Source organism: Colius striatus, chromosome 19 (assembly GCF_028858725.1).
Source record: "Colius striatus isolate bColStr4 chromosome 19, bColStr4.1.hap1, whole genome shotgun sequence".
Taxonomy (NCBI): Eukaryota; Metazoa; Chordata; class Aves; order Coliiformes; family Coliidae; genus Colius; species Colius striatus.
Window position 1 is genome coordinate 4,657,350 of NC_084777.1, and position 13,370 is coordinate 4,670,719.

Genomic DNA, 13,370 nt, shown 5'->3' on the forward strand with positions numbered 1-13,370 from the left:
ATCTTTAGTTAGGATACTCCTTTACCAAGCAACCGATTCTTGTGGGTCCCTTGTGTGGTTACTTGAGACAGACTTGCTGTTAGAGTAAAATATTGTGCACACACTCTGCCTTGCCAGGGTGCTTGGGAACCACAGTGAGGTCCTTGGACAGAGGATGCTCTGGAAGTGTGTGTAAATTTAACTCCTACACATGACTGCACGTGTGTGCAACACATGTGTGGAAAATACCTAGCTTTGATCTTTGCCTTCCTGTTTCTGCTCTTACAAATCTCCCTTTACATATATCCTGTCAAAAGCAGTCAGCAAACAGGCTCTGGCATTATTGGAGTTGCTCCTCGATTCGAAGGAAACCATAAATCTGAAACTTCAATCATATCTTTATGATCATTCAGCAAACAGAGATGGAGGATTTATTCAACATGGGATAGCAAAGGGGAAACTGCAGGGGGTTATTGCAGGAGATATTGGTTTAGCTAAGGCAGAACTGCTCCCTCGGGCCTCTCTACGGCTGAGCCAATGAACAATGGCACCAATGACAATAACAAGGCAATTATGGGGAAGAGGGTGAGGAGGGGGTAATGCTTTGTTAAAGATAGAGGTAAGATTCCAGCATGGTGTCTCTTTTGTGTGCTTTTGAAACTGAAGGATGGTGTATCTGCCTGGGGTTGTCTTATTAGGAGCTGGTGATCCTAAAAACACAGCAAATGCTTCAAAGAGCCTGTAACTTGTGTGTGATTGTGCTGCTCTTAGGTGGTTATGAAGATATTTCTCCCTAATTATATAGGGTTGGCAATAGGTCCTTAATCCATGCTGCACTCCAGGGCAGGAGGGGTAAGTACCTCAACCTCTGCTGACAGAGATTTGGCCATATGATGATATTGGGTTTTGTGCAGTTAAGGCCTAATCCTTGTTCCTGGGAGGGGACTCAGGGGACATTTCCTTGCTGGGGGAACACTCAAACCATCACCCCAAGCTGGCCACAGTATCCTGCCACAAGTGCTACAGCAGCCCTTCCACCAACTTGAGCTGGAAAGGCTGTTCTTGAGATTGCTCAGTGATCTGGTGCCCAGCCTTGCACCGCCCTCAGCTTCATATTTTAGATTATTTTAATAGCTGTATCCCACTGTCAAAAGCCTGACTAGAAAAAGGAGCTCAGTCTTGGTTTCAAATTTTAAAAAAGATTTTTTTTTCAGGTGTGTCTGCATCTGCTCTCATGGGGGTCAAACTGGGGCAGCACTTCTGCATTACACCTCAGCTTCAACACACAGCAAGGCTGGGGTCGGCTGTGCCCACAGGCCTCTGGCAACAAACTTTTCCAAATGCAAAATGGGAATACAAAAGGGTGGATGTGTTCCTGAGCTGGATCCTGCCACTGCTGCCAATAGATTGAACTTGAATGAAATTTGCATCTTTTCAGGGTGCATTAAGGGACAAATGTCTCTCTTTAAAAAGAGGCAATCCTGCAGAAGCAGGAACTAAGTGATCCATCCCCACCTGTCCTGCCTCTCCTCCCCTCCTTCTGGCAGTTTTTCCTCCCCCCTTTCCCTTGCGAGCCCCTGAGCAGTTTGTTTTTGCTTGCAGAAGGAAGCTTGAAATATTGCAAAGGGGGTACAGGCAGCACTCCCTGTGGCCTTGCCCCTGATGGCACGAATGCAGACATAAAATAACCCAGCACCATCAGTAACCTGTCGCCAAAGCCCCACTACGAGGTGAGAGTTTTCCTCCCTGCCGTGGCTGTTAGCTGCAATGTATTTCTCCCTGCACTAAGCACCGTCTTTCTCAGGGCTGCATTACAATGATTTATAAACCCCATTTCTGGGGAAAACTAATAGATCAAAGTGAGGAGAAGGAAAAGGAGACACGAGCAGCTGGAAGAAGATATTGAAGCATGAAACAAAAACAGAAATGAAAAAGTAGTTTGTGGCACTAGTGAGTTGTTCTGTGCTGCACTTCTATTATTGAAAAATAATAGGGGGAATCTGTATTTTAATCCATTTTTTTTAAGAGACATTCAAGTACTCTGAAAAGCTCTTCCAAGAGCCAGCTTGCTTTTGTATGTTTGTGCATCTCTTACAGAGCCAACCATTTAGTTTGCTGTTTAGCTTTTCCTCATCTATTCTCATGTCACTTTTAGACTTTCCATGTTTTAAGCACCCTCTAGATTTTCTAACAGGGTAGCAGAAAGCATTGCATGGAGGATTGATGCTCAAATGGACCTAAGCCTAGGATGTGCTTATTCCTGAGACTCTGGTTTTACAAAGGGATGTTGTTGGCTGAGATCAGGGTGGCCAGTGAGGTGCTCTGCCTTTTGTTTTTTTCCTCTCCACAGTGGGGATAAATGAACAAGATTTGTCATGTAATTCTCAGTGTCAGTCAAGTTACATCCTGACTAGGGGTACAGACCAATGCTCATTTCTTAGTTTTACAGTAATTAATGCATTAGTGTTTGTAAGAGCTTTGGTGATAAGAAGCTAATTGGGCTTTTGCAAGTGTTCTGCTTGTCTGATTCAGCCACCAGACATCCCTGACTTCAAACACAGGCAGTGGTGGAGAATTATGATGAAAATAACCATAATCCTTGTGTAGCACTTCATATATTCAGAGTGCTGGACAAACCTCTAGCTACCATTTCCCCATGTATGGTGTACATAAGTGCAAACATTACACACCACAGATTAAATGCATTGAATAGATTTGATGGAAAACAGACGTGTGTGGCAAGACTGCAGGGGCTTTTTAAAGAGATTGTTCAGAGTTATGGGATGGGAGCTGATGAACTATCCCTAGGCATGCTCCAAACTTGTTTGAGGTTTGCAGATTTCCATTCAAAATGTTTTCTCTGCATTCCTGTTGCTTCTTGTTTAATTTTTCACTCTCCCTGGCAATTTTCTGTTGCCAGTTAATGCTGCAGTGTTGTGTTAACTTTAGGCTGTCTGGTTTATCTTGATTCCTGATTTCTGTTGCATCCTTTGCTGTTGGTAAAGTGTTCCTGGGGAAACACGGGTGCAGAGATGTGTTCATGAACATGTATAATTGATATCTCTTGTAGACAACACAGAAAGCAAGCACATGTTGAACACACTTGTGTGCGTGCTCTGCACAAAGAATGTTGTGCTTGTTCACACAACAGAGCAGCATGGGCAATGAAGCAGTGTATTTTGGTGACTTGTAAAGATATGGCCTGGAGAAGACACATCTAGGATGGCATTCATGAGCAAACATCCATGATGTGGTCTGCTTTAAGCTAGATTTCATCATTCCTGATAAGAAAGCGAAACATTGCCATTTGTGAGACCAACAACTGCCCTTTCAATTGGTGTGAGATGACCAGATCCTTGTAATCTTTATGCGTCTCTTCCACCTTAAAACATTTTATGATTCTATGATCTTCACAGCATAGCCTGACTCTTGGCTCAGGGCTTTGATCAGTAAGAGATGGAGAGTTAAAATGAAAATACCACTCTTTTGTTGTTGTTGTTGTTTTGGTTTTTTTGCTTGTGACACAATCTAAAAATCTATTCAGAACTTCTTCAAACCACAGAGGTCATCTTGGTAAGACCCTCATCCGCCTCCTTGTTTTGGCCATGCAGCTCTAGGCAAACACTGCTCCACCGAGCCATGAGTCTGCTGCTGGTGTCATAGCTGGTACCAGGCATGGTGGCACACCAGTCCCTATTGTTTTCACTGCATGGATCCTGCTTACTGCTGACCACATCCTAACACAGCTGCCTCTTCCACAGACTCTGCACTGGTAGCTACCAAGTGCATCTCCTATTACAACAGGGAGAAAAAACTGTCCATGCTCTAATAGCTATTGTAATCCTCCTAAAACTATGACAACATCTTTCTTCTGACTCCCTATGGCCCAGCCAGTCGTTACTCTTCTTCTGTTCCCTGTCTGCAGACAGAGCTCACAGGATGAAAGACAGCTAGGAAGATAGTAAGAGCTGAATGTGGACTAAGAGCTGCCAGAGGAATATGAGAGGAGAATTTTGCCCTATAAGCTTTAATAAGGTGGTGGGTTAAGAGAAATGCAGCTAGGGAAAAAAATGGGGAATGTTCTCTCTCCAAATGGGCACTGGTTCAGTTTGTAAAAGCACCAGGGATTCCCCATGTGGCTTAATTTATTATTTTCCCACTCGTTAAATGCCAAAACAATAAAGCAAAATCTATTGTTAGCTTTAAAATGCAGGTGATTTGCATATGGCTGTGATAGTCCTACTGCTGCCTTCATTTAAACTCAGTAAGCCGAGGTACCTTTAAAATTATGACTTGTTTTACATTTAATATACTGAACTGTGTTAACATAATATTAAGGGGCTGACTTCACAGCTTAATTGCTGATCACGTAGAAGGCTGCTTTAGCAGAAGCATTAGTCTCATAGTGCTGCATGGCCTGATATGAGAGCAGCTGGAATAGCAGCCTACACAAAAGGGCTCTGAGCTGCTTCTTCCCTGTCATGATGCTCCCCCTAAGAACAACCAGAGTAATTCTTACTCCACTTTTGATTTACTCCCTTGTGCTGGAAGGTATTTGGTGCCCTGCTGCAGAGCAGTGCCTGTGCAATACAAGCAGGACACAATTGTACCTGTACAAAGCAGTATTAGAAAATCAGCTGTTTTTTTCTCCATTCAGTAAGATTTTGCAGAGGGGAAGCAATGTGCTGTTTCCTGGCAGAAATTGTACTGTACTTCCCAACCCTGGGTCTCTGAGGTTGCTGTAGAGAAATTGTGCAATTCTAGTGGTATTGGACCTTCTCATTTTCTTCCTTCCTCCTTTGACCCTTGCTCATGTCAGGCTGAATGCAAAGAGGGCAGGTATCAGGAATAGGAACTAGGTCCACAAATACTCTTAACCTCTCCTTGAATTCGGAGACCCTGGGAACAGTGTTTTGGTCGATGCAGTGGCTAAGACTGCAAGCTGGTCCTTGAGAAGGGTGAACTGCCAGAGTTTCCTTTACACCTTCTGTATTTTCATCATGCTGAACCACTGTGCCAGCACTCAACAGCAGGGCTTCACCTTCAAGGAGAAAGCTTCTGGAAATGGCTGACTTGTACTTGATCCCCAAACCTCCAGCAGCAGTGGCACATCGTGCTACCTTTCTTGTCCACTGGGTCAAAAATATAATTAAGGTCCAAACACTGCCCCAAGATATGTCCAAAATAAGAGATGCTCACAGGCTTTTTGGGAGCTGAAGAAGTATCCAGGCATCACCAGCTACTCACATCCATGTGTCTGACTTCCACACACAGCTCCAATTTAGAAGTTCTGGACTCCTTAAAAAATATGCTTGTTTTCCCTCCAGTTAAAAAAGCATATAGATTGACAGAGATGTACACAAGTTCTAGCCCTCTATGATTTAGAAGAGCAAAGTTATAGGCCCCTGAAAATTGAGGTTTATAATAGAAGCACTGGCAAACCCTTAACTATGGAGAAGCTACCAGGCGTTGCAACAATAATTGGGAAGGGAGGGAAAAAAAAATCACACTGTTTTTCAGTGCTTAGCTAAGAAATACAACAAGAGAGTTTATTGCTTGCAAAACACAGCTGCACTGCCTCAAATTGGATGGAAAAACGAACCCTGATAATTTATTACACCCCTAAAGTCACAAGAATGTACCCATAAATTACTTTTTTGGAGGGGGAGGGAAGTGGTACCACTGTAGTCCATTCTGCACAACCTACTTATTAGTATCATAATTTATTATTATTATGCTCTGCTGCAAATAGAGAGGCAGATAAAACTCAAATCTATTAAAACAACCGCTCCACTTTCTCTGAGCCACTGAGGGACACCATTCCAAAGGAAATGAGATAAATTACTAAGATGAATGTATGAGTCTTGCATTACAGCATGTAGCTTGTATATATGCAAGAGCAGGAGGATAATTCAAGCAAAAAAGAGTCGTGTTAAGTTTTACCATTCAGGATTCAACACAGAGGAACTGAAATAATATCAAGTGGTCAATTAAATATTTCTAATGTATAGATTTTTTTTCCCCCAGAGATCCTCTGTGTTAACTCAGACTGAACATGCAATGTTGAAATAACTGCCCTGATCTACTGCAAATGTACTTGGATTAGCAAGTATTTAAAAATGCACTTCATTCAGGTGTTGTGAGGAAGTAGATAAGTCTGGAAATTATAGTGATAGGAGAGATATACACACTTACATACATATGGAGCTGATCAATTGCAAAACTGGTTTGAATTTAAGGTTGGTGAAAGATGTTGCTCTGCAGCTCAAGAAGGGCAAAGTGGCAGAGGCAAATGTGCTGCTATAAAGTTCACCATGTGCCTCTGCTAATGGATTTCAGATAAGTCAACGGGAATTTTGTCATATATTCCCTTCTCTTCCTTGCCTTCTGGGGTAGTCAAGCTGGACCAGAAGTTTTAAATGCCATCTTCCCCTTATCTGCCACATGGATGGATTATCAGAAATGATAATTGTACTGGGAGGTTATTGCTCATTGCCCTCTTCAAGACATGGGTCAAATGCCTGTTAGGTTATTGGAAAATCAGAATGAGTTTGGTGATCTTGGCCACAGTCGCTGGAGTGGAATGGAGCCTTGATTCTGGAGGCTGCTGGTCCAGAATGGGTTTAGTTACAATAACCACCAGGCCTAAGGATAGATCTGATAGCAATCTTCCTTCTGCACGGTTAATTTGTGGGTTACAGTTTGGGCTTTTTTTAAACAAGAAAAAAAGATGCATATGTGATAAAAGTCCATGCTGGACTTTTCTAAGTAATGCAAGACTTGTGCAGGTTTAGCTGGCTTCCCTTTTATGAATGCTGGGGGTTCTCAAAGCAGAGTACATGAGACACAAAGCCAGTGAAACCTCAATGGTCCACAATGTAAACAAACTTAATGAGAAGAAAAGAGTCAGCAATCATTTCATCTTCCCTACAAAGCCTGCTGCTCTGATCAGGAAAACAACATCCAGGCCTCGCAGTAAGACACTGAGACTTTGTGCTCTTGCGACAGAGGGTGGGGGAACAGGAGGAATTGATAAAGGAAGGAAATGAGGCCACCTGCTCGCTGTGATACTGCAGGTTTTTGTATTTACAGACTGCTGGTGGCCTGCATCAATCTGTACATCAGATTATTACTTCCCCACTCTTGCATACTTGTAGCAACTGCGTGTGTCTGTGTGTCTCTTGAATGATTTTGCACATCCTTTCATATTCCATCTGTTGGCTGTTTTTTTGTGGAGGGATTACTTTTAACATTGATGGTTGTGATGCTTGGAGTGAAAAATAGAAAGCAAATAAAATTATTTGCTTTGTGAAGTAAAAGGTAGATGGAATAAATCCATAAAGCTATGTTTAACGTTGCTCCAGGTTCAGGCTTGGACGTTTGCTCCTGCAACTTATCTCTTAAATTGTTTATATAAGAACATGAGGGAAGAGAAGGCAGGAACTTGTTCTACCTTCATCTGAATGTCAGTTGCCAAACTCCAAAATTTTAGCTTTTTCTTTCTGGGTTTGTTCAGATCCTACATATTGAATTTTCCAAGGAAAGCTGAATTCCCATTGTCCAAATGACAAGCTCTGCTTTAGATGGGTATTTCATTCAGATGTGGCATTGGCCTCTCTGGTGAAGCACAGGGTTCCTACTCGAGCTCTCTTGGCAGTTTTTCCTCCTGCTTTTGCCCTTCTGCCAGGGAAATGTTCAGTCTGCGTGGCCTGGTAGCTTCTAGTATTTAGTTTGGTAGCTGCTTGCCTTCCTCCTGAAGACAAGCAGGAAGGAGAAGTGGGGCCAGAAGAGGGCATCTCCTTCCAGGCTCAGACACGTGCCTAATATGCAGTGTTTAGTTTCTGCTGTATGTTGATATTCAGCTTTTTCATAACAGAAACCTGTGTTTTTCCTGTATTGGAAGCTGTGGATAAATCCCTACTATTTTACAACATCATAGAGAAGCCCCAGGGCTGGCTGTGCCTCTGTTACATTTTTAAAGCAGCAGTAAACAACACGCTTTTCTCTGAGCAGCAGCTGCCTTTCTAACGGTGGACTGTGAAACACTGGTATAGAACTGAAACTCTGAGACTCACTAGCTATTGCTGACCCAGAAGTATTGCCTGAAAGCCATGGGATGATGCCACTTCTTATGAAATACAGCATCACTTTCAAATGAAAAATAACAACAGTAGTATACAAGACAATAGAAGCACATCCATGGGCGACTGAGAGACATTAGATGGGTGATAGTCACCTGTCTTTTCCATGTGTCCTCTATGTAAATGAATTGTGGTTGAATTTTCCAAGATGACTGGATTTAGAAGCTCCAGTGGTATAGCAGCATGAGTACTTCCTATTGTATAAAATAGTCCATTGCTGCTGGTCACAGCAATTCCATTCTCACTTCCTAGCTTGCTGCTTCCAGCACTACAAGTGATGGTGGGAAGCTCTTGTCCAAGCTTGGCCAGGATTTTTGAGAGCTAAAAGAAGTACTGTATGTACTGAGAGGCAGGACTAGACAGCCTGGTATCTCCAAACTGGGGACACTGACCCCAGCCTGTACATGGAGAGGGCACATGCCTGAAGAGGTCAGCTACGGGAAGCTTGATCTCAGTGAGCCATTTCATGTTACTCTAAGATACACTTTACCATTGAAGCCACACTTCCAAGCCAGTATTTCTTCTTCAAAAGGGAACAGGATGATAGGAAAACAAGCAGAACAAGGATAGTGAAATTTTAAAGTATTATGACACACATACATTTAATATTACATCACATGTAAGGGAACAAGCACATATGATCGCAATATTACAAGATGAATATAGATCCTATGACATTAAATTTAGTGCCTTGTGATTGATGAGCCTTTGTTTGCAGGTTTTCTTTTATGTATATATTATTTCTGTGAGAGAAGCATCTTACCAGCTGGAAGAAACATACAACTTCTTTATTTTCTAGCATGTAATTTCTGTTTGATTCACAGCTAATAAATAGGTCATCTTGTCCTTTTGAAATGCCAACATGCAGTAATTCAGTGAAATAGAGACTCTACATTAAAAAGCTGTCAACCTCAGTGCAATTTTCCTGCACCCTACGCTCTGGAAAGATACCTTGTCACTCATGGTTCAGCTCTGTTTTCCTGAAATATCTCTTCTTCTGCATAAATAATGAATATAGTTGCATGAAAATATCTGGCACAATGTCTGTTCTTCCTCCTGCTCTAAGGAGCTGAGCTACAGACTCTGTATTTATTGGTTGATCCCCTCAACAAATCTTTCTGAAATCACAGGTGTGGTAATAGCGTGGCCCCCTCCCAGCTGCAGGCAGGTGTTCTCTACTGTGCTAACCCCATCTTACCCGCCTGGATGAAGTCAGGGAAATGCTGCCTTAAAAAGAGCTTTTGCTATTCAGTACTTCTCAAATGGTAAAGGCTACATGATACACAACAATTTAGACCACTTATTTGCTTTCAGTCTCTTTCCATTTGTAATGTATTACACAGATATTACACAGAAAAGGTATTGGGCTGAAGCAGATCCCAATTACAAGTTCTTAACATTAATTCTATTCTTAAAAGAAGCTAGATATAAACCCCATCAGATTCCTAAGCCTGTCTTCTGTTTCATATGATCTGAAATGCACAATTTACTGTGTTTTTTATGGCTTTCTCCTTGTAGCCTGATAGAGGTGACACAAGGATGGCAAAAACTGGTTCTACATCTCTGATTTCAGCAACAAACAGGTGGAGTTGGGCTCCTGTGGCACTGCTGCTAGTGCCAGGAGAAAGAAGGCAGCCCTGTTTACTCAGAGACTTAAGGCCAGAAGGAGGCCTGAGATTTTCTAGCCCGACCTTAAAAATCATGATGTGCTCAAGGGGTTCTCGTTTTCATAGAATCTCAAGGGCTGGAAAGGGCCTTGAAAGATCCAGTCCAACCCCCTACCAGAGCAGGACCACCTAGAGTAGGTCACACAGGAACTCATCCAGCTGGGTTTAGAATGTCTCCAGAGAAGGAGACTCAGTGACCATTTTCAAATGCAATGCAGGGAAATTTCAGCAGAGCTGATTTCAAAATCCCTGAGTATTTATAACCCACTGTCACAGTACACAGACAAAATGTCAAGCTAAATATTTAGTCCTGCAGGTGTTACTTGCATGAATGGTTTCCCCTGACCCTAAGTTGCATAATGCAGTGTGAGGCAGGGGCAGTGCTGCTTCAATGAAAAACTGAACTGGCTCAAACCATGAAAAATTTGGTGGTGCCTTCTGTGGATCTGAATCAATATCAAGTTGAAACTTGCAAGATGTCAACCCTATAAAAATGTGAAACGCAGGGTGTGCTAACCCCCTGCCAACCAGGTCTTACGAGGGATAAAGCTGCTCAGTCTTCACAGTGAGGTCCAAAAGTAATTTAAATCTCTTCCCCTCTCCTTGCTCCCAATTTCCCCATCCCAGTTGCTGTTAGATGCATCAGCTGAAAAAGAAAGTTAGAGAGTGACACTAATAAGGAGGGCTCAGACACACTAAGAGTATTAAAAGGTTAGGTCATGGTGTGTTCTATTAAATAGAATATTAATTGAATTCTTGACATCTGAGGTGAACTGTGACATGCTCATGGGATAAATATTGCATTTAACAGAGCATCATGACCTAAAGCTCTAAATACTATTGAGCATCAGTGCCAATCCTTCACAATAGATCTTAGTCTCGGTCCTCAGGGTACGAATATGCTCCCTTGGAGTTTTGGAAGCTTGAGCTTAAAAATAGATTTCACATTTCTTGTCTCTGTTCTCATTTAAATCCAAAATTGCTTCTTCCATCTCAAGGCTACACTCCACCTCAGACTTTCCATTACAGACTCTTCACATATAGCTGGAAACGCACGTTTCGGATGCCATGCGTTACAACCTATTGGGCACGGTACAAGAAAGGGTGAAAGAAAATGTCTTCATCTCCACCCCCACACCGTAAAGAAGATTAAAACATTAAAAAGACCAATTAAAAATAGGGAATCTCATGGCAACATTTTCATTAACCCTCCCCAGTTCTTCTTTCTGTCTCATTAGTCATCACAGGGAGAGGAAGGATCGTTTTAATTAGCAGCATTGTAAAGCTTTATTTAAGGCAACTGCCCCTCCTGCTGTTCTTTAGATTACCCTGCTGGCTTATAAATACAATACCGAATCATTAACAGCCCAAAAGAACACCACTGAAGGGTCTGGAAGAAAGAAGATCCACGATGGTCAATGTTTAGGGCTCTTTAACAATGTCCTTTCTCCTTATTCAGGCATAATTCAAGCGTAATATTGGGCTTTATAAAACAACTCAATATCCTCTTATAGCAAAGCCCTTTCTAGTTGAGGATACCATGTGTTCAACTTTCTTCCCTTTTGTTTTCAAGGCAGTGAATGCACAGAACCACATCTGATAGGATAGACACGGTAGATGGGATCACAGGTTTTCCAGTGTCCCAATTTAGAGTTACTTGTTAAATTTCCAAATTAAAGGGACTGCTGCATGCTAACAGCCTTGCAGGAGGGAGTGAGCAATGAGACCCAAACCAAGGGAGCCTGGTGGGGCATCTTAGAAAGAAGTTCTTATGAATTTAGGATGAAAGGAAAGTGAGTGCCCACACTTCATAAAAAGGAATTTGCTTTTTCCAGTTATTGTTTGCTGAATTTCATATTTTTTTCATAAAGGAGCCCAGTGGGTCTGTTCTGCTAAGAAACCCTCAGCCTGTGTTTCCAGACAGGAGTTTCCATACCTGGGAATGCAGACCAGAGTTACATGTCCATGCAGAAGAGCAAATTTGCTCTCCCTCACAGCCATGCAACACATGAATGAGCCTGCTGCAGTGTGCAGGCTGATGTTGACATTAGTTTGAGTCACTATGTTTCAATTGAGAATTAGGTGCAAACCAAGATCTTATCCTCTTGCAGGTTCCTGGGTCAATGACACATTAATGGAAACAAACAGAACAGCAAGACCACAGATCCTAAAAACCTGAATGCTTGGAAAGATCTGATGGTTGCCTTCCAGCCCTTGGCTATTTCATAGTCTTGCAAATGAACAGAACATTTTTGCTCTGGACCACACGGCAGCAGCTCACTCTTTTGCAACCAGTAGAACAGTAATGAAAACATCATGGTTTTTATGACATAAGCTGCACAAAATGTTCTCCTTATCAAGAAAGTAAGATCTGCATTCCCCATGTAGATCTGTGGCCTACTTTCCCTGACCTGAATATGTAACTATGGACTTCTCAATACACCTGGGTACTGTGAGCTCTAATTGTTCATCACTGTCCAGCCAAGGCAACCCAATCTTTCCCTTGGAGCAACCTATTAGTTCCACACAGGAGTTTAAGTTGTTGGAGTTCTCATGTTGGGATCACAGTGAGGATTTGATTTTTCTAAGTCATAACATTATTCAGCTGAAGTTAGCTGGAAGTTTGAGATATTTTCTTTGCTGCTAGGTGACAAGTTGCCTTAAGGTATATTAGCCACCTAATTCTTCCACTTTATTGCTTGACATGGCAAAAAGAAAATCAGATGAGAGGACAAAAACTCTTCACACTGAAGTCTGAAAACATAAAGTGCAGTTCATCTTCCCCTGAAAGCAAGCTCACCCTGACTTCTGTTGGAGGACTAAGCACAACGTGGAGATAATATCAGCTTCTTCAAAAAAATGTCCATACTCCTCAAGGAAGGTTGAAAAATGACTAGGCATGTTTGACTTTACCTATGTGAACTACTCTTTAAGCACTAACAAAAAGGAAAGCAGTAATGATGTATCACTGAATGATTAATGCATTGCTACATGAAGTTCATTTTATATTAAGTCAAGATGTGTATGTGGGGAGGTTTGTAGGGAGAGGTGATATCGTTTATGGGAGTAACTGCTACGTGTCAGACTTGCAAATGTAAGTGAATTAGAAATAAGTAAAATGTTTCCACTTTTAAGAAAAAGGAAGGGGTAGGAAAGGGAAAAAACCCTAAGTTCCAGTTTGGGACTAATCAGGCTCTCTGCCCTCATCTCCACTAAGGCAGACTAAGCAGGTCACACACCTGAGGTACTGTCATCATCAAAATGGGGAGAGGCTTACAGAGGCCAGCACGCTGCCAGGGCCTGAGCAGCACTGCAGCTTCAAAGGATATTCGTCTCCAGAGATCATGGGTGCTAAACTCACTTAAAAACAGACAGTGGCAAATAGTCTGAGTAACAGTCATTGTAAAAGTTTATATAGGAGTTGCTTTGCTTTCTATTTATAGCCACACTGTATTTTTCTTGTAATATATTTTTAATGACTTATAAGGCCTAGTTATTTATTCTTCCAAAGCCAAATACTTTCTCACTCTGATAATGCAAACAAATGAGTTTTGCACACAAGAGCTAGATGGGAGATGGCTGG

At 42.0% G+C, this 13,370-nt stretch overlaps 1 protein-coding gene across 2 annotated transcripts in view; it reads right to left on the reverse strand.

The window, feature by feature from the left end:
• The window catches only part of CFAP77 (cilia and flagella associated protein 77), a 60,570-nt gene that overhangs the window by 35,763 nt on the left and 11,437 nt on the right, over positions 1–13,370 (reverse strand). The gene's annotated exons all lie outside the window — the stretch shown is intronic.